The sequence below is a fragment of the Chiloscyllium punctatum genome, chromosome 10, assembly GCF_047496795.1.
Source record: "Chiloscyllium punctatum isolate Juve2018m chromosome 10, sChiPun1.3, whole genome shotgun sequence".
Lineage (NCBI taxonomy): Eukaryota > Metazoa > Chordata > Chondrichthyes > Orectolobiformes > Hemiscylliidae > Chiloscyllium > Chiloscyllium punctatum.
In genome coordinates, this window is record NC_092748.1 from 113428506 (window position 1) to 113445943 (window position 17438).

At 69.2% G+C, this 17438-nt stretch overlaps 1 protein-coding gene across 1 annotated transcript in view; it reads right to left on the reverse strand.

The window, feature by feature from the left end:
- Nucleotides 1-14494, reverse strand: part of cfap65 (cilia and flagella associated protein 65) — a 171051-nt gene extending 156557 nt beyond the window's left edge. The window contains exon 1 of the mRNA XM_072579951.1: nt 14430-14494. The gene's annotated coding sequence lies outside the window, so the exon portion shown is untranslated. The remainder of the gene's footprint in view (nt 1-14429) is intronic.
- Nucleotides 14495-17438: the final 2944 nt, after the last annotated feature.

The following is a 17438-nucleotide window of genomic DNA, read 5'->3' on the forward strand; positions in this document are numbered from 1 at the left end:
CCCTCAACCACCCCTCACCCCCTCCTTCCGACCCCCTTCACCTGCTCCCTCCCTCGACCCCCTCACCCCCTCGACCCCCCTGACCCCTTTGATCCTCCCGCGATCCCCCGACCCTCACTCGACCCCCTCCCTCCTTGATACTCCCTCGACCCCCTCCCTCCCCCTCCCCACCCTCGACACCCCTCACCCCCTCCCTCCCTCCACCCCCGCCACCCCCTCCCTCCCACGACCCTCCTCCCTCACCCCCTCCCTCCCTCGACCCCTCACCCCTTCCCTCGCTTGACACCCCCCTCCCTCTACCCCCCTCATCCAGTCCCTCCCTCTACCCTCCCCTCCCCCTCCCTTGACCCTCCCCTCACCCCCTCCCTCCCTCGACACCACCACCCCCCCTCCCTCCCTCGACCACCCCTCACCCCTCGACCCCCTCACCCCCTCGAACCCCCTCATCTCCCTCACCCCCTTGACGCTCCCTCGAACCCCCCTTGATCCCCTCCCTCCCTCGACCTCCTCCCTCCCTCGCACCCCTCCCTCCCTCGAGCTTCTCCCTCAACCCCCCCGCCCCCTCATTCCCACGACTAACCCTCGCCCCCTCCCTCCTTCTACCACCCCTCGCCCCCTCCCTCCTTCGACACCTCCCTCGACACCCCTCGCCCCCAGCCATCCCTCGACCTCCCCTCCCTCCCTTGACCATCCCTTGCCCCTCCCTCCCACGACCCCCCTCCCTCGACCCCCCTCGCCCCCACCCCCTCCTCGACCCCCCTCGCCCCTGCCCTCCCTCGACCCCCCTCTCTCAACCACCCCTCACCCCCTCCTTCGACCCCCCTCACCCCGCTCCCTCCCTCAAACCCCGTCTCGCCCCCTCCCTCCCTAGACCCCCTCCCTCGACCCCCCCCTCGCCCACTCTCTCCCTAGACCCCCTCCCTCCACCCCCCTCGCCCCCCTCCCTCGACTCCCTCCCTCGACCCCCCCCTCGCCCCCTCCCTCCTGGACCCCCTCCCTCGACACCATGCCTCACCCACTCCCTCCCTAGACCCCCTCCCTCAAACACCCCTCGCCACATCCCTCCCTCAACCCCGTCCCTCGACGCTCCCTCCCTCGACCACCTCCCGCGACCCCTCCCTCGACCTCCCCCTCGCCCCCTCCCTCCCTCAACCCCCTCCTCGACATCGCCTCGGCCCCTCCCTCAAACCCCCCTCACCCCCCCCTCAACCCCCATCTCGACCCCCCTAGCCCCCTCGGCCCCCTCCCTCGTCCCCTCCCTCGCCCCCTCCCTCCCTCGACCCCCTCCTTCGAACCCCTCCTTCGAACCCCCCTACCTCAACACCATGCCTTGAACCCCCTCCCCTCGACCCCCTCCCTTGAACCCCCCTTGCCCCCTCCCTCCCTTGACCCCTTCCCTCGACCCCCCTCGCTCCCTCCCTCGTCCCCTCCCTCGACCCCCCCTCGCCCCCTCCCTCCCTCGACCCCCTCCTTCGAACCCCCCTACCTCAACACCATGCCTTGAACCCCCTCCCTCGACCCCCTCCCCTTTGAACCCCCCTTGCCCCCTCCCTCCCTTGACCCCTTCCCTCGACCCCCCCTTGCTCCCTCCCTCGTCCCCTCCCTCGACCCCCCCTTGCCCCCTCCCTCCCTTGACCCTTCCCCTCGACCCCCCTTGCTCCCTCCCTCGTCCCCTCCCTCGACCCCCCCCTCGCCCCCTCCCTCCCTCGACCCCCTCCTTCGAACCCCCCTACCTCAACACCATGCCTTGAACCCCCTCCCTCGACCCCCTCCCTTGAACCCCCCTTGCCCCCTCCCTCCCTTGACCCCTTCCCTCGACCCCCCTTGCTCCTCCCCTCCTCGACCCCCTCTCTCGACACCCCTCGACCCTCCCTCGACCACCCTCACCCCCTCCCTCCCTCCAACACCCTCGCCCGCTCCCGCTCCCTCGACCCCTCCCCGCCCCCTCCCTCGACCCCTCCCTCGAGCTCCCCTCGCCCGCTGCCTCCCTTGACCCCCCTCGCCCCCTCCTTCCTTCGACCCACTCCCTCGACCCCCCCCTCGCCCCCTCCCTTCCTAGACACCCTCCCTCGAACCCCCTCGCCCCTCTCCCTCCCTCGACCCCCCTCGCCAACTCCCTCCCTCGACCCCCCCTCGACCCCCCCTCCCTCGACCCCCTCCCTCGACCCCCCTCCTTGACACCCTACCTCGGCCCCCTCCCTCAACCACCCCTTGCCCTCTCCCTCCCTCGACCCCCACCCTCGACCCCTCCCTCGACCCCCCTCGCCCCCTCCCTCCCTCGACTCCCTCCTTCGAACCCCCCTTGCCCGCTCACTCCCTCGACCCCCCCTCGCCCCCTCCCTCCCTTGACCCCCTCCCTTGACCCCCCTCGCCCCATCCCTCCCACGAACCCCTCTCGCCCCCTCCCTCCCTAGACCGACTCCCTCAACCCCCTCTCGCCCCATCCCTCCCTTGACCCCCTCCTTCCTCCCCCCTTCCCTCGACCACCTCCCTCGGCCCCTCCCTCAAACCCCCCTGGTCCCCTCCCTCCCTCAAACCCCTCCCTGCACCCCCCTCGCCCCCTCCCTCGACCCCCCCTCGCCGCCTTCCTCCCTCGACCCCCTCCCTCGATCCCCCCTCACCCCCTCCCTCCCTCGACCCCCCCTCGGCCCTCCCTCCCTCGATCCCCCCTCGCCCCCACCCTCCCTCGACCCCCTCGCCCCCTCACTCAACCCCCCTCGCCCGCTCCCTCCCTCGACCCCCCTCCTCGACCCCCCCCTCCCTCGACCCCACCCTCCCTCGACCCCCCACCTCGACACCCACCCTCGGCCCCCTCCCTCAACCACCCCTTGCCCTTTCCCTCCCTCGACCCCCACCCTCGACCCCTCCCTCGACCCCCCTCGCCCCCCTCCCTCCCTCGACCCCCTCCTTCGAACCCCCCCTTGCCCGCTCACTCCCTCGACCCCCCCTCGCCCCCTCCCTCCCTTGACCCCCTCCCTTGACCCCCCTCGCCCCATCCCTCCCACGAACCCCTCTCGCCCCCTCCCTCCCTAGACCGACTCCCTCAACCCCCTCTCGCCCCATCCCTCCCTCGACCCCCTCCCTCGACCCCCTCTCTCGACCACCTCCCGCGATCGCTCGCTCGACCCCCCTCGCCCCATCCCTCCCTTGACCCCCTCCTTCCTCCCCCCTCCCTCGACCACCTCCCTCAGCCCCTCCCTCAAACCCCCCTGGTCCCCTCCCTCCCTCAAACCCCTCCCTGCACCACCCTCGCCCCCTCCCTCGAATCCCCCTCACCCCCTCCCTCGACCCCCCCTCGCCGCCTTCCTCCCTCGACCCCCTCCCTCGATCCCCCCTCACCCCCCTCCCTCCCTCAACCCCCCCTCGGCCCTCCCTCCCTCGACCCCCCCTCGCCCCTCACTCAACCCCCCTCGCCCGCTCCCTCCCTCGACCCCCCCATCGCCCCGTCCCTCGACCCCCCCTCGCCCACTCCCTTGTCGACCCCCTCCCTCCCTTGACCCCCTGCCTCGACCACCCCTCGCCCCCTCCCTCCCTCAACCCCCCCACGCCCTCCCTCCCTCGACCCTCACCATCACCTCCTCACTCGACCCCCCCCACCCCTCCCTCCCTCAACCCACCCCATCGACCCCTCCCTCCCTCGAACCCCCATCGACCCCCTCCCTCCCTCAACCCCCCTCGCCCCCCCCTCGCCCCGTCCCTCCCTTGATCCCCCATCGCCCCCTCCCTCCCTCGACCCCCTGCACCCCATCCCTCCCTCGACACCCCGTGCCCCTTCCCTCCCTCGACCCCCTCGCTCGACACCCCCCTCGCCCCCTCCCTCCCTAGACCCCCTCCCTCGACCCCCCTCACCGCCTCCCTCCCTCGACTCCTCCCTCCCTCGATCACCTCCTTCGAACCCCCCGCGACCCCCTCCCTCGACCCCCCGCTCCCTCCCTCCCTCCCTCGACACCCCCTCATCCCCTCCCTCCCTCGACCCCCCCCTCGCCCCCTCCCTTGACTCTCCCTTGCCCCCTCCCTCCCTCGACCCCCTCCCTCGAACCCCCCTACCTCGACACCCTCCCTTGACCCCCTCGCCCCCTCCCTCCCTCGACCCTCTACCTCAACCCCCCCTCGCCCCCTCCCTCAACCCCTCACTCCCACATCCCCCTCCCTCGAACCCCCTCATTCCCTCCCTCGACCCCCCTGCCCCCTCCCTCGACACCCCCACACCCTCCCTCCATCGACACCCCCCTTGCCCCTTCGACACCCTCCCTCGACCCCCCTCGCCCGCTCCCTCCCTCGAACCCCCCCTCGCCCCCTCCCTCCCTCGACCCCCCTCCCTCAACCCTCCCTTGCCCCCTCCATCTCTCGACACCCCCTCACCCCTCCCTCCCTCGACCCCCCGTCACCCCCACCCTCGACCCCCCCAGCCCCCCTCCCTCCCTTGACCCCCTCCCTCGACCCCTTCTCGCCCCCTCCCACCCTCAACCCCCCTCACCCCCTCCCTCCCTCAACCCCCTCCCCCTCCCTCCCTCGACCCCTCCTCGCCCCCTGCCTTCCTCAACCCCCCTCACCCCCTCCCTGCCTCGACGCCTCCGCGTCCCCTGCCTCCCTCGACCCCCGCTCGCCCCCTCCCTCGACGCCCCCTCCCTCCCTTCGCCCTCTCCCTCCCTCAGCCCCCTCCCTTGACCCCCGCTACATCGACCACCCCCTCGCCCCCTCCCTCCATTGGCCCTCTCCCTCCACCGCCTCCCTCGACCTCCCCTCGCCCCCTCCCTCCCTTGACCCCCTCCCTCGACCCCCCTCGCTCCCTCCCTCCCTCGACCCCCCACCCCCTCCCTCCCTCGACCCCCCTCGCCCCCTCCCTCCCTCGACCCCCCTCGCCCCCTACCTCCCTCGACCCCCTCCCTCGACCCTCCTCGCCACCTCCCTCCCTCGACCCCCTCCCTCGACCCCCCTCGCCCCCTCCCTCCCTCGACTCCCTCCCTTGACAACCCCTCTCTCCCTCGACAACCCCCTCGCCCCCCCTCGACCCCCCCTTGCCCCCTCCCTCCCTCGATCCCCTCCCTCCCTCGACCCCCCCTCGCCCCCTACCTCCCTCGACCCCCTCCCTCGACCCCCTCCCTTGACCTCCCTCCCTCGACCCCCTCCCTACCTCGACTCCCTTCCTTGACACCCCCTCTCTCCCGCGACCCCTCTCGCACCCCCCTCAATTCCCCCTCGCCCCCTTCCTCTCTCGACCACCCCTCGCCCCCTCCCTCCCTCAACCCCTCCCTCCCTCGACCCCCCCTTGCTCCCTCCCTCCCTCGACCCTCCCATGCCCCCTCCCTCCCTCGACCCCCCTCGCTCCCTCGCTCCCTCGACCCCCCTCGCCCCCTCCCTCCCTCGACCACCCCTTGCTCCCTCCCTCCCTTGACCCTGCTCGACCCCTCCCTTGACCCCCCCTCGCCCTCACCCTCCCTCAACTCCCCCTCGTCCCCTTCCTCACTCACCCCCTCGCCCCCTCCCGCCCTTGACCCCTCCTCACCCCCTCCCTCCCTCGACCACCCCTCGCCCCCTCCCTCGCTCGACCACCCCCTCCCCCTCCTTCCCTCAACCCCCCTCGACACCTCCCTCGACCCCCCTCACCCCCGCACTCCCTCGACCCCCTCCCTCGACGCCCCTCCCTCCCTCATCCCCCTCCCTCGAGCCCCCCTCGCCCCCTCCCTCCCTCGACACCGCCGCGCCCCCTCCCTCCCTCGACTCCTTCCCTCGACCCCCTCCCTCAACCCCTCCTCGCCCCCTCCCTCCCTCGAGCCCCTCCCTCCACCCACCCTCACCCCCTCCCTTGACCTCCCTCGCCCCCTCCTTCAACCCCTCCTCGCCCCCTCCCTCGCCCACTCTCTCCCTCAACCGCCTCCCTCGACCCCCTCCTTCGACCCCTCCTCGCCCCCTCCCTCAACCCCCCTCACCCACTCCCTCCCTTGACCCCCCTCGCCCCCTCACTCCCTCGACCCCCCTCGCAACCTTCCCAACACAACCCCCCCTCGCCCCCTGCCTCCCTCCACCCCTCCCTCCTCAACCACCTCCCTTGAACCGCCCCTCACCCCCTCCCTCCCTCGACGCCTCCCTCGACCACCTCCGTCGACACCCCCTTGTCCCCTCCCTCCCTCAACCCCCTTCCTCGTCCCCCCTTGCCCCCTCCCTACCTCACCCCTCCCTCAAACCCCCCTCGCCCCCTCCCTCGAACCCCCCTCGCCCCCTCCCTCCCTCGACTCCCTCCCTCGACCCCCCCCTCCCTCGACCCCCTCCCTCGACCCCCCCTCCCCCTCCCTCCCTCGACCCCTCACTCGACCCCCCTCGCCCCCCTCCCTCCCTCGACCCCTCACTCGACCCCCCTCGCCCCCCTCCCTCGAATCCTTCCCTCACCCCCTCTTTCCCTCGACCCTCCTTGCCCCCTCCCTCGAGGCCCTCCCTCACTCGAACCCCCCTCGCTCCCTCCCTCCCTCTACCCCCTCCCTCCAACAACCCTCATCCCCTCCCTCCCTCGACCCCCCTTTGGCCCCTCCCATTCCTCGAACACCTCCCTCGCCCCCTCCCTTGACCCCCCTCGCCCCCTCCCTCCCTTGACCCCCCTCGCCCCCCTCCCTCGCTCGACCCCGTCCCTCGACCCCCCTCACCCGATCCCTCCCTCGACGCCTCCCCGAACCACCTCACCCGCTCCCTCCCTCGACCCCCCTCACCTACTCCCTCCCTCGACCGCCTTCCTCGACCCCCTCACCCACTCTCTCCCTCAACCCCTTCCCTTGACCCCCCTCACCCGCTCCCTCCCACGACCCCCTCCCTCGACCTCCTCCCACGACCCCCTCCCTCGACCTCCCCTTCACCTACTCCCTCCCTCGACCCCCTCCCTCGACCCCCTTCCTCGACCCCCCGCACCCCCTCCCTCCCTCAACCACCTCCCTTAACCACCTCCCTCGACCCCCGCTCACCCTCTCCATCCCTCGAACCCCCTCACCTCCTCCTTCCCTCGACCCCCTCACGCCCTTGATCCCCTCCCCACGCCCTCCCACCCTCGACCCCCTCTACACCCCCTCCCTCCAATACCCCCTCGCCCCCTCCCTCCCTCGATCCCCCCTCGCCTCGACAACTCCCCTCGCCCCCTCTCTCCCACGACCCCCTCCCTCCCTCGCACCCCTCCCTCCCTCGAGCCGCTCCCTCGACCCCCCCTCACACCCTCCCTCCCTCAACACCCCTCACCCCCTCCCTCCCTCAACCCACCCCTCACTCCCTCCCTCGTTCGACACCCCCCTCCCTCAACCCCCCTCATCCACTCCCTCCCGCGACCCCCCCGACCCTCACTCGACCCCTCCCTCCCTTGATACTCCCTCGACCCCCCCTCACCCCCTCCCTCCCTCGACCCCCCTCACCCCCGTCCCTCGCTCGACACCCCCTTCCCTCAACCCCCCTCATCCACTCCCTCCCTCGACCCTCCCCTCACCTCCTCCCTCCCTCGACCCTCCCCTCACCCCTCCCTCCCTCGACACCCCCACCCCCTCCCTCCCTCAACCCCCCCTCACCCCACCTCCCTCTCTCGATCCCCCCTCACCCCACCTCCCTCCCTCAACTCCCCCCTCGCCCCCTCCCTCCCTCGACGCCCTTCACCCCCTCGACTCCCCTCATCCCCTCGACCCCCCTCACCCCTCCCTCGAACCCCCCTCGACCCCTTCCCTCGACCCCCTCCCTCCCTCGACCCCCTCGAACCCTCCCAACCCACCTCCCTCCCTCAACTCCCCCCTTGCCCCCTTCCTCCCTCGACCCCCCCTCACCCCACCTCCCTCTCTCGGTCCCCCCCCTCACCCCACCTCCCTCCCTCAACTCCCCCCTCACCCCCTCCCTCCCTCGACGCTCCTCATCCCCTCGACCCCCCTCACCGCTCCCTCGAACCCCCCTCGACACCCTCCCTCGACCACCTCCTTCCCTCGACCCCCCCGACCCCCTCCCTCCCTCGACACCCCTGGACCCACTCCCTCCCTCGACCCCCCCCCTCCCTCGACCCCCGCTCCCTCGACCCCCTCGAATCCCCCCACCCCACCTCCCTCCCTCAACTCCCCCCTTGCCCCCTCCCTCCCTCGACCCCCCCTCACCCCACCTCCCTCTCTCAGTCCCCCCCCTCCCTCAACTCCCCCCTCACCCCCTCCCTCCCTCGACGCCCTTCACCCCCTCGACCCCCCTCACTCCCTCGACCTCCCTCACCCCTCACTCGAACCCCCCTCGACCCCCCTCGACCCCCCCCCCGACCCCCTCCCTCGACCCCCTCCTTCCCGCGGCCCCCTCCACCCCTCAATCCCCCTCGACCCCTCCGGACCCTCTCCCTCCCTCTACCCCCCTCGATCCCCTCCCTGCCACGACCACCCTCCCTCCCTCGATCCCCCTCGACCCCCTCCCTCCCTCGATCACACCTCACCTCCTCGACCCCCTCCCTTGACCCTCCTCATCCCCTCGCCCCCGCCCTCCCTCTACCCCCTCCCTCGACCCCCCTCGCCCACTCCCTCCCTCGACCCCCTCCCTCAACCCCCCTCGCCTCCCCCTCCCTCGAACACCCTCGCCCACTCCCTCCCTCGACCCCCTCCATCGAACCCCCTTCGCCCCATCCCTCCCTCGACCCCCATTGCACCTCCCTCCCTCGACCCCCCCTCACCCGCTCCCTCCCTCGACCCCCTCCCTCGACCCCCATTGCCCCCTCCCTCCCTCTAGACCCTCCCTTGACACCCCCCTCGCCCCCTCCTTCCCTCTAGCCCCTCCCTCGATGCCCCCCTCGCCCCCTCCCTCGACCCCCCTCGCCTCCTCGACCCCCTCGCCCCCTCCCTTCCTCGGCCCCCCTCGCCCACTCCCTCCCTCTAGCCCCTCCCTTGACACCCCCCTCGCCCCCTCCTTCCCTCTAGCCCCTCCCTCGATGCCCCCCTCACCCCCTCCCTCGACCCCCCTCGCCCCCTCCCTCCCTCTACCCCCTCCCTCGACCCTCTCGCCCCCTCCCTCGACTCCCCTCGCTCCCTCCCTCGAGCCCCCTCGCTCCCTCGACCCCCCCCTCACCCCGCCCTCCCTCGACTCCCTCCCTCGACCCCCTCGCCCCCTCAGTCCCTCAAACCCCTCCCTCGACCCCCCTCGACCCCTCCCTTGACCTCCCCTTGTCCCCTCCCTCCCGCGAACCCCTCCCTCGGCCCCCCTCGACCCCTCCCTCGACCCCCCCTCGCCTCTCCCTCCCTCGCCCCCTCCCTCCCTCGACCCCCCTCCCTCGACCCCACTCGCCCCCTCCCTCCCTCTACACCCTCCCTCGACCCCCGCCATCCCCTACCTCCCTCCCTCCTCCTCCCCCTCGACCCCCACTCACCGCCCTCCCTCCTTCGACCCCCCCTCGACCCTCTCCCTTCCTCTACCCCCTCCCTCGACCCCCCTCGCCCCCTCCCTCCCTCGACCCCCCTCGCCCCCTCCCTCCCTTGACACCCCTCGCCCCCTCCCTCCCTCGACCCCCTCCCTCGACCCCCCCTCGCCCCCTCCCTCCCTCGACCCCACCGTCACCCCCTCCCTCCCTCTACCCCCTCCCTTGACCCCCTCGCCCCTCCCTCCCTCGACCCCCTTCGCCCCCCCCTCGACCCCTCCCTCCCTCTAACCCCTCCCTCGACCCCCACCCTCCCCTACCTCCCTCCCTCCTCCTCCCTCTCACCCCCTCAACCCCCTCCCTCCCTCGACCCTCTCCCTCGCCCCCCCCTCACCCCCTCCCTCCCTCGACCCCTGTCGACCCCTCCCTCCCTCAACCTCCCTCGTCCCCTCTCTCCACCGCCCTCACCCCCTCCCTCCCTCAAACCCCCCTCGCCCTCTCCCTCCCACGACCCCCTCCCTCGACCCCCCTCGCCCCCAGTCACTCGACCCCCTCCCGCTACCGCCCCTTGCCCTCTCCCTCCCACGACCCCATCCCTCGACCCCACTCGCCTCTCCCTCCCTCGACCCCTCCCTCACTCGACCCCCTCTCGCGTCCTCCCTCCGTCGACCCCCCTTGCCCCCTCCCTCCCTAGACCCACTCCCTCGACCCCCCCTCGCCCCCACCCTCTCTCGACCCCCTCGCTCCACCCTCTCCCTCGACCACCTCCCTCGAACCCCCTCCCGCAACCCCTCCCTCGACCCCCCCCTCGCCCCCTCCCTCCCTCAACCCCCTTCCTCGACACCCCTCGCCCCCACCCTTGAACCCCCCTCACCCCCTCCCTACCTCGACCCCCCCTCGCCGTTCCCTCCCTCGACCCCCCTCGCCCCCTCCATCGACACCCCCTCGCCCCCTTCCTCGACCCCCCCTCGCTCCCTCCCACCCTCGACCACCCCCTCGCCCCCTCCCTCCCTCGAGCCCACCTCGCCCCTACCTCCCTCGACCCCCTCCCTCCCTTGAACCCCCCTTGCCCCCTCCCTCCCTCGACACCCTCCCTCCCTTGCACCCCCCTCGCCCCCTCCCTTCTCGAGCCCCCCTTGCCCCCTCCCTCCCTCGACCCCCTCCCTCCCTTGAACCCCCCTCGCCCCCTCCCTCCCTCGACCCCCCCTCGCCCCTCCCTCCCTCAACCCAATCCCTCCCTCGACCCCCTCCCTTGACCTACCCTACCTCGACCCCCTCCCTTGACCCCCCTCGACTCCCTCCCTCGACCCCTCCTCGCCCCTACCCTCCCTCGCCCCCCCTCCCTCGACCCCCTCCCTCGACCTTCCCCGCCCCCTCCCTCCCTCGACTCCCCCTCGCCCCTCCATCCCTTGACCCCGCCTTGCCCCCTCCCTCCCTCGACCCCCTCCTCACCCTCTCCTTCCCTCAACCCCATCCCTCGAACCCTCCTCGCCACCTCCCACCCTCGAAACCCCTCGCCCGACCCCCTCCCTCGACCCCCCCTCCCTCCCCCTCCCTCCCTCGAATCCCGCTCGCCCGACCACCTCCCTCGACCCCCCCTCACCCCCTCCTTCGACCACCCCGCGCACCCTTCCTCCTTCAACCCCCTCCCTGGACCCGTTCCTCCATCGACTCCCCCTGACGCCCTCCCTCCCTTGCCCTTCTCGCCCCCTCCCTCGACACCCCCTCGCCCCCTTCCTCCCTCGACCCCCCTCCCTTGAACACTCCTCGTCCCCTCCTTCCCTCGACCCCCTCCCTCGAACCCTCCTCGCCCCCTCCATCCCTGGAACCCCCCTCGCCCGACCCCCTCCCTCGATCCCCCCACGAACCCCCCTCGCCCGGCCCCCTCCCTCGACCCCCCCTCACCCCCTCCCACGACCACCCCGCGCACCCTTCCTCCCTCAACCCCTCTCTCCATCGACTCCCACTCACTCCCTCCCTCGACCCCCCTCGCCCCTTCCCTCGAGCCCCCTCCCTCCCTCGACCCCCTCCCTCGACCCCCCTCACCCCATCTCTCCCTCCAACAACTCTCGCCCCCTCCCTCCTTCGAACCCCTCCCTCGACCCCCTTCGACCCCTCCCATACCTCGAACCCCTCCCTTGACACCTCCCCGACCCCCTCACCCACTCTCTCCCTCGACCCCCCTCACCCGCTCTCTCCCTCGATCCCTTCCCTTAACCCCCCCTCACCCGCTCCCTCCCTCAACGCCCCTCACCCCCTCCCTCAACCACCTCCACCTCCCTCGAGCCCCGCTCACCCTCTCCCTCGCTCGCATACTGCTCACCCCCTCCCTCCCTCAACCCCCTCCCTCGACCCCCGCTCACCCCCTCCCTCCCTCATCCCCCTCCACCCCCTCCCTCCCTCGACCCCCTCACACCCCCTCCCTCCCTCGACCCCCCTTCCCCCTCCCTCGCTCGACTACCCCTTCGTCCCCCTCCCTCGACCCCCCCTTGCTTCCTCCCTCCCTCGACCCCCCTCCCTCGAACCCTCCTCGCCCCCTCCTTCCCTCGACCCCCTCTCTCGAACCCTCCTTGCCCCCTCCCTCCCTCGAACCCCCTTCGCTCGACCCCCTCCCTCCCTCCCTCGACACCCCACTCGACCCCCTCCCTCGAGCCCCTCCCCCCTCCCTCCCTCAGCCCCCTCCCTCCCTCAACCCCCCTCGATCCCCTCCCTCCCTCGACCCCCCTCGACCCCCTCGAAACCCCTCACCCCACCTCCCTCCATCAACTCCCCCCTCGCCCCCTCCCTCCCTTGACCCCCTCTCTCGAACCCTCCTTGCCCCCTCCCTCCCTCGAACCCTCTTCGCTCGACCCCCTCCCTTGACCCCCCTCGACCCCCTCGACACCCCACTCGACCCCCTCCCTCGAGCCCCTCCCCCCTCCCTCCCTCAGCCCCCTCCCTCCCTCAACCCCCCTCGACCCCCTCGAAACCCCTCACCCCACCTCCCTCCCTCAACTCCCCCCTCGCTCCCTCCCTCCCTTGACCCCCCTCACCCCACCTCCCTCCCTCAACTCCGCCCTTACCCCCTCCCTCCCTCGACCCCCCTCACCCCACCTCCCTCCCTCGACTCCCCCCTCTCCCCCCTCCCTCCCTCGACCCCCCCTCCCTCCCTCAACTCCCCCCTCACACCCTCGAACCCCCCTTGACCCCCTCCCTTCCTCAACCCCCCTTGAACCATCCTCAACCCCACTCGACCTCCTCCCTCCCTCCACCCCCCCTTGACCCCCTCCCTCCCCCTCCCTCCCTCGACCCCCCTTGACCCGCTCCCTCCCTCGGCCCCCCCTCGACCCTCTCCCACCCTTTCTCGACTCCCTCGACCCCCTCGTATCCCCCTCACCCCACCTCCCTCCCTCAACTCCCCCTCGCCCCCCTCCCTCCCTCGCCCCATCCTCACCCCACCTGCCTCCCTCTACCCCCCCCTCACCCCACCTACCTCCCTTGACCCCCCTCACCCCACCTCCCTCCCTCAACTCCCCCCTCGCCCCCCTCCCTCAACCCTCCTCACCCCACCTCCCTCCCTCAACCTCCCTCACCCCACCTCCCTCCCTCGACCCCCCTCACCCCACCTCCCTCCCTCGTCCCCCTCACCCCACCTCCCTCCCTTGACCACCCTCACCCCACCTCCCTCCCTCGAACCCCCCCTCACCCCACCTCCCTCCCTCGAACCCCCCCTCACCCCACCTCCCTCCCTCAACTCCACCCTCGTCCCCTTCCCTCCCTCGACCCCCTCAAACCCCCCTCGACCCCCTCCCACACTCGACCCCGTCCCTCCCCCTCGATCCCTCAACCCCCTCCCTCCCTCCTCCTCCCCCTCACCCCCTCATACCCACGACCCCCACAACACCCTCCCTCCCTCGACCCCCACCCTCCCCCTCCCTCCCTCGACACCCCTCGACACCCTCCCTCCCTCGACCCCCTCCCTCCCTCGACCCCCTCAAACCCCCCTCACCCCACCTCCCCCCCTCGACCCCCCCCCTCCCTCGACCCCCCTGGACCCCATCCCTCACTCCCTCCCTCGACCCCCCTTGACCCCCTCACTCCCTCGACCCTCCCCTCACCCCTCCCTCTCTCGACCCCCTCCCTCCCTCGAACCCCCTCGACCCCCCCTCGACCCCCTCCCTCCCTCAACCCCCCTCGGCCCCCTCCCTCCCTCGACACCCCCCTCGAAACCCGCCCTCCCTCGACCCCCCCTCGGCCCCCTCCCTCCCTCGACCCCCCCCTCGACTCCCCCCTCAAACCTCTCCCTCCCTCGACCCCCCTCGACCTCCCCTCGACCCCCTCCCTCACTCGACCCCCCCGACACCCTCCCTCACTCAACCCCCCCTCCCTTAACCCACCCTCACCCCCTCCCTCCCTCGATCCTCCCCTCACCCCCTCCCTACCTCGACCCCCCCAACCCCTCCCTCCCTCCCTCGACCCCCCACCCCTCCCTCCCTCGACCCCCCTAACCCTCTCCCTCCCTTGACCCCCCTCCCTCGTTCCTCCCCTCACACCCTCCCTCCCACTCTCGAACCCCCCTTCTCGACCCCCTCCCTCCCTCGAGCCCCCCTGGACCCCATCCCTCCCTCCATCCCTCGACCCCTCCTTGACCCCCTCCCTCCCTCGGCCCTCCCCTCACCCCCTCCCTCCCTCGACACCCCCCTCCCTCGATCCCCCCTCACCCCCTCCCTACCTTGATCCTCACCTCACCCCCTCACTCCCTCGATCCTCCCCTCACCCCCTCCCTCCCTCGACCCCCCCTCACCCCCTCCCTCCCTCGATCCTCCCCTCACCCCCTCCCTCCCTCGATCCTCCCCTCACCCCCTCCCTCCCTCGATCCTCCCCTCACCCCCTCCCTCCCTCGACCCCCCCTCACCCCCTCCCTCGACCCCCCCTCACCCCCTCCCTCCCTCGACCCCCCCTCACCCCCTCCCTCCCTCGACCCCCCCTCACCCCCTCCCTCCCTCGACCCCCCCTCACCCCCTCCCTCCCTCGACCCCCCCTCACCCCCTCCCTCCCTCGACCCCCCCTCACCACCTCCCTCTCCCCTCCTCCCCCTCTCCCTCCTCCCTACCTTTCTCACTCTCTCTCCGTGAACCCCCCGGAGCCGGTTTCTGGCCTCCCCGTCTCCATGGCAACCCTCAGCGTCCCCGGCCGGACGCCGGTGCGCACGCGCGGGGGGCCTCTCAAAGACCCAGGACGTTTGTGTAATTGTTCTGCTGTCGCCGCAGCGTTGCAAGGAAATACAAAGCCTCCCGTTTACACGATGCTTTTCAAAATCCTCAGGGTGTCCAACAATCCAAAATCGGAGTCACTGCTCTCCATGTGATTCTTACGAGATCGCATTTGTCTAGCGCCTATCAATTTCTCTGATTGGCATGAAGACGCGCCTTAGCTTTCTGTTGTAATGTAAGGAAGGGCGCTGATGACTTGAGCATGGCAATGAATTGTTTTACTGATAAATGGTCAGGGATAATAAACGTGCACCCCTCCTTTGTCATTTGCTCACCAAGGTTAATTAGATTGGATTCCCCTACAGTGTGGGAACAGGCCCTTCGGCCCAACAAGTCCACACCGACCCTCTGAAGAGTAACCCACCCTGACCCATTTCCCTCTGCACTTTTAGCATGGCTAATTCAACCAACCTGCACAAGGAAACCAGAGCACCTGGAGGGTTTACCTAGAGGAAACCCACGCAGAGACCATGCAAACTCCACACAGACAGTCTCCCAACGCTGGAATTGAACCTGGGTCTCTGGTGCTATGAGGCAGCAGTGCTAACCACTGAGCCACCATGCCACCCCAACATTTGACCAGCTGAATGAACGACTTTTCTTATAAACGATCCTAAATTGAGATGAACTGTGTGTCTGCTGTGCCTCAGTTAGTAACTTCATCCTTCTCAATCTGCCAGCTGCAGATATATCTGTCCATGACAGTATCAGGAAAAGCAACCACCATACAGTTCTTGTGGAGATGAAGTCTCACCTTCACATTGAGAATACCCACCATTGTGTTGTGTGGCACTATCTCCATGTGAAATCGGACAGACTTCGAACTGATCTCGTAACTCAAGACTGAGCATTTATGAGGCATTGTGGGCCATCAACGGCAGCAGAATGTACTCCAGCACAATCTGTAACCTCATGGCCCGGCATATCCCCCACTCAACCATTACCATCAAGCCAGGTGATCACCCTGGTTCAATGGAGAGTGCAGGAGGGCATGCCAGGAGCAGCACCAGGCATACCTGGAGATGAGGTGTCAACCTGGTAAAGCCACCAAACAAAACTACTTGGATGCCAAAAAGCATAAACAACAAGTGATATTCAGAGCTAAGTAATCCCACAAGCAACTGATCAAATCTAAGCTCTGCAGACCCACCACGTCCAGTCGTGAATGCTGGAGGATGATTAAACAACTCAGTGAGGAGGTAGCTCCCCTCAATGATGGAAGAGCCCAGCACATCACTGCAAAAGGTAATGCTGAAGTTTTCACAGCAAGCACGCCCTCCAACTCTTCAGTTGCCCGCCCTCCAGTGCTTTATCTTCACTATGGACATGCAGTCCTTATACACGTCCATACCCCACAAAGATGGCCTTCAGGCCCTCAGCCTCTCCCTCTCCAACAGTCCCATCCAGTCCCCCTCCACCAATACCCTCCTCTGCCTCACCGAACTGGTCCTCACCCTCAATAACTTTTCTTTTAACTCCTCCCATTTCCTCCAAATCCAGGGCTGGCCATGGGCACTTGGATAGGACCCAGTTACACCTGCCCCTTTGTCAGCTTTGTTGAACAGTCCCTCTTCAGTACCTACACAGGCACTGTGCCCCCACTCTTCCGCAGTTACTTTGACGACTGCATCGGTGCAGCGTCCTGCACAACAGCTGAACTGGAGCAGTTCATCAACTTCACCCACAACTTCCATCCCAGCCTCAAGTTCACTTGGTCCATCTCGGACATCTCCCTCTCCTTTCCTGACCTCTCCGTTTCCATCTCCAGAGACAGTCTCCAGATAGATGTGTACCATAAACCCACAGACTTTCATAACAACCTGGACTACACCTACTCCCACCCAGTATCCTGCAAGAACTCTTCCCATTCTCCCAATTCCTTTGCCTCCAGTGCATCTACTCGGACAAGGAGACATTCCACTCCCAAGCATCCCAGATGTCCACCTATTTCGAACAACGTACTTTTCCATCCTCCATCATCCAAACAGCCCTCCACCGTACCATTCCCTGTTCCACTGCTCTAAACCAACCCCACCCCCTCCAAAAAATTCAATAAAAACAAAGTCCTCCTTGTCTTCATCTACCACCCCACCAGTCTCGGCATCCAACGCATCATTCTTAAATACTTCCACCAACTCCAACTGGGCCCCATTACCAACGACATCTTTCCCTCCTCTCCCATCTCTGCCTTCCGCAAGGACGGTGCCCTTCGCCAATCCTCCTCACCAACCACCCCAAACCTCCAGTTGCCTTCCCCTGCAAACGGAAACGATGCAAGACCAGCTGGTATATCACCCCCCTCGCCTCCATCCAGGGCCCCAAACAGTCCTTCCAGGTGAGGCCTGCCCCTCCTCCAACCTAGTTTACTGCATCAGGTGCTCCTGATGTGGTTTTCTCTACATCGGGGAGACTGAACCTAAACTTAGGGAACGGTTCACCGAGCATCACAGCTGGGCCTGCAGGAGTGGACCGGACCACCCAGTCACCATCCATTTCAATTCCCCTTCCCACTCCCTTTCCAACATGACCATCCTAGGCCTCCTCCATTGCCACGATGAACCACACCACAAATTAGAGGAACACCTCATCTTCCGCCTGGGCGGCCTACAGCCCAGAGCACTCAACACTAAGCTCTCCAATTTCAAATAACTTCCCTACCCATTCCCCCGACTCCCTTCCCAGCCCCTTCCCCTCCCATCCACTCCTCTGAGTCACCAACCATTCCTCCAATTGACCAAGCCTCAACCTGTCTTCATCTATCTCCACTTCACCACCCTGCCCCCGCCACCCTCTTTATCCTCAGCTCACCTTACACCCACCCCTAGTCCTGAAGAAGGGTTACATTCCAA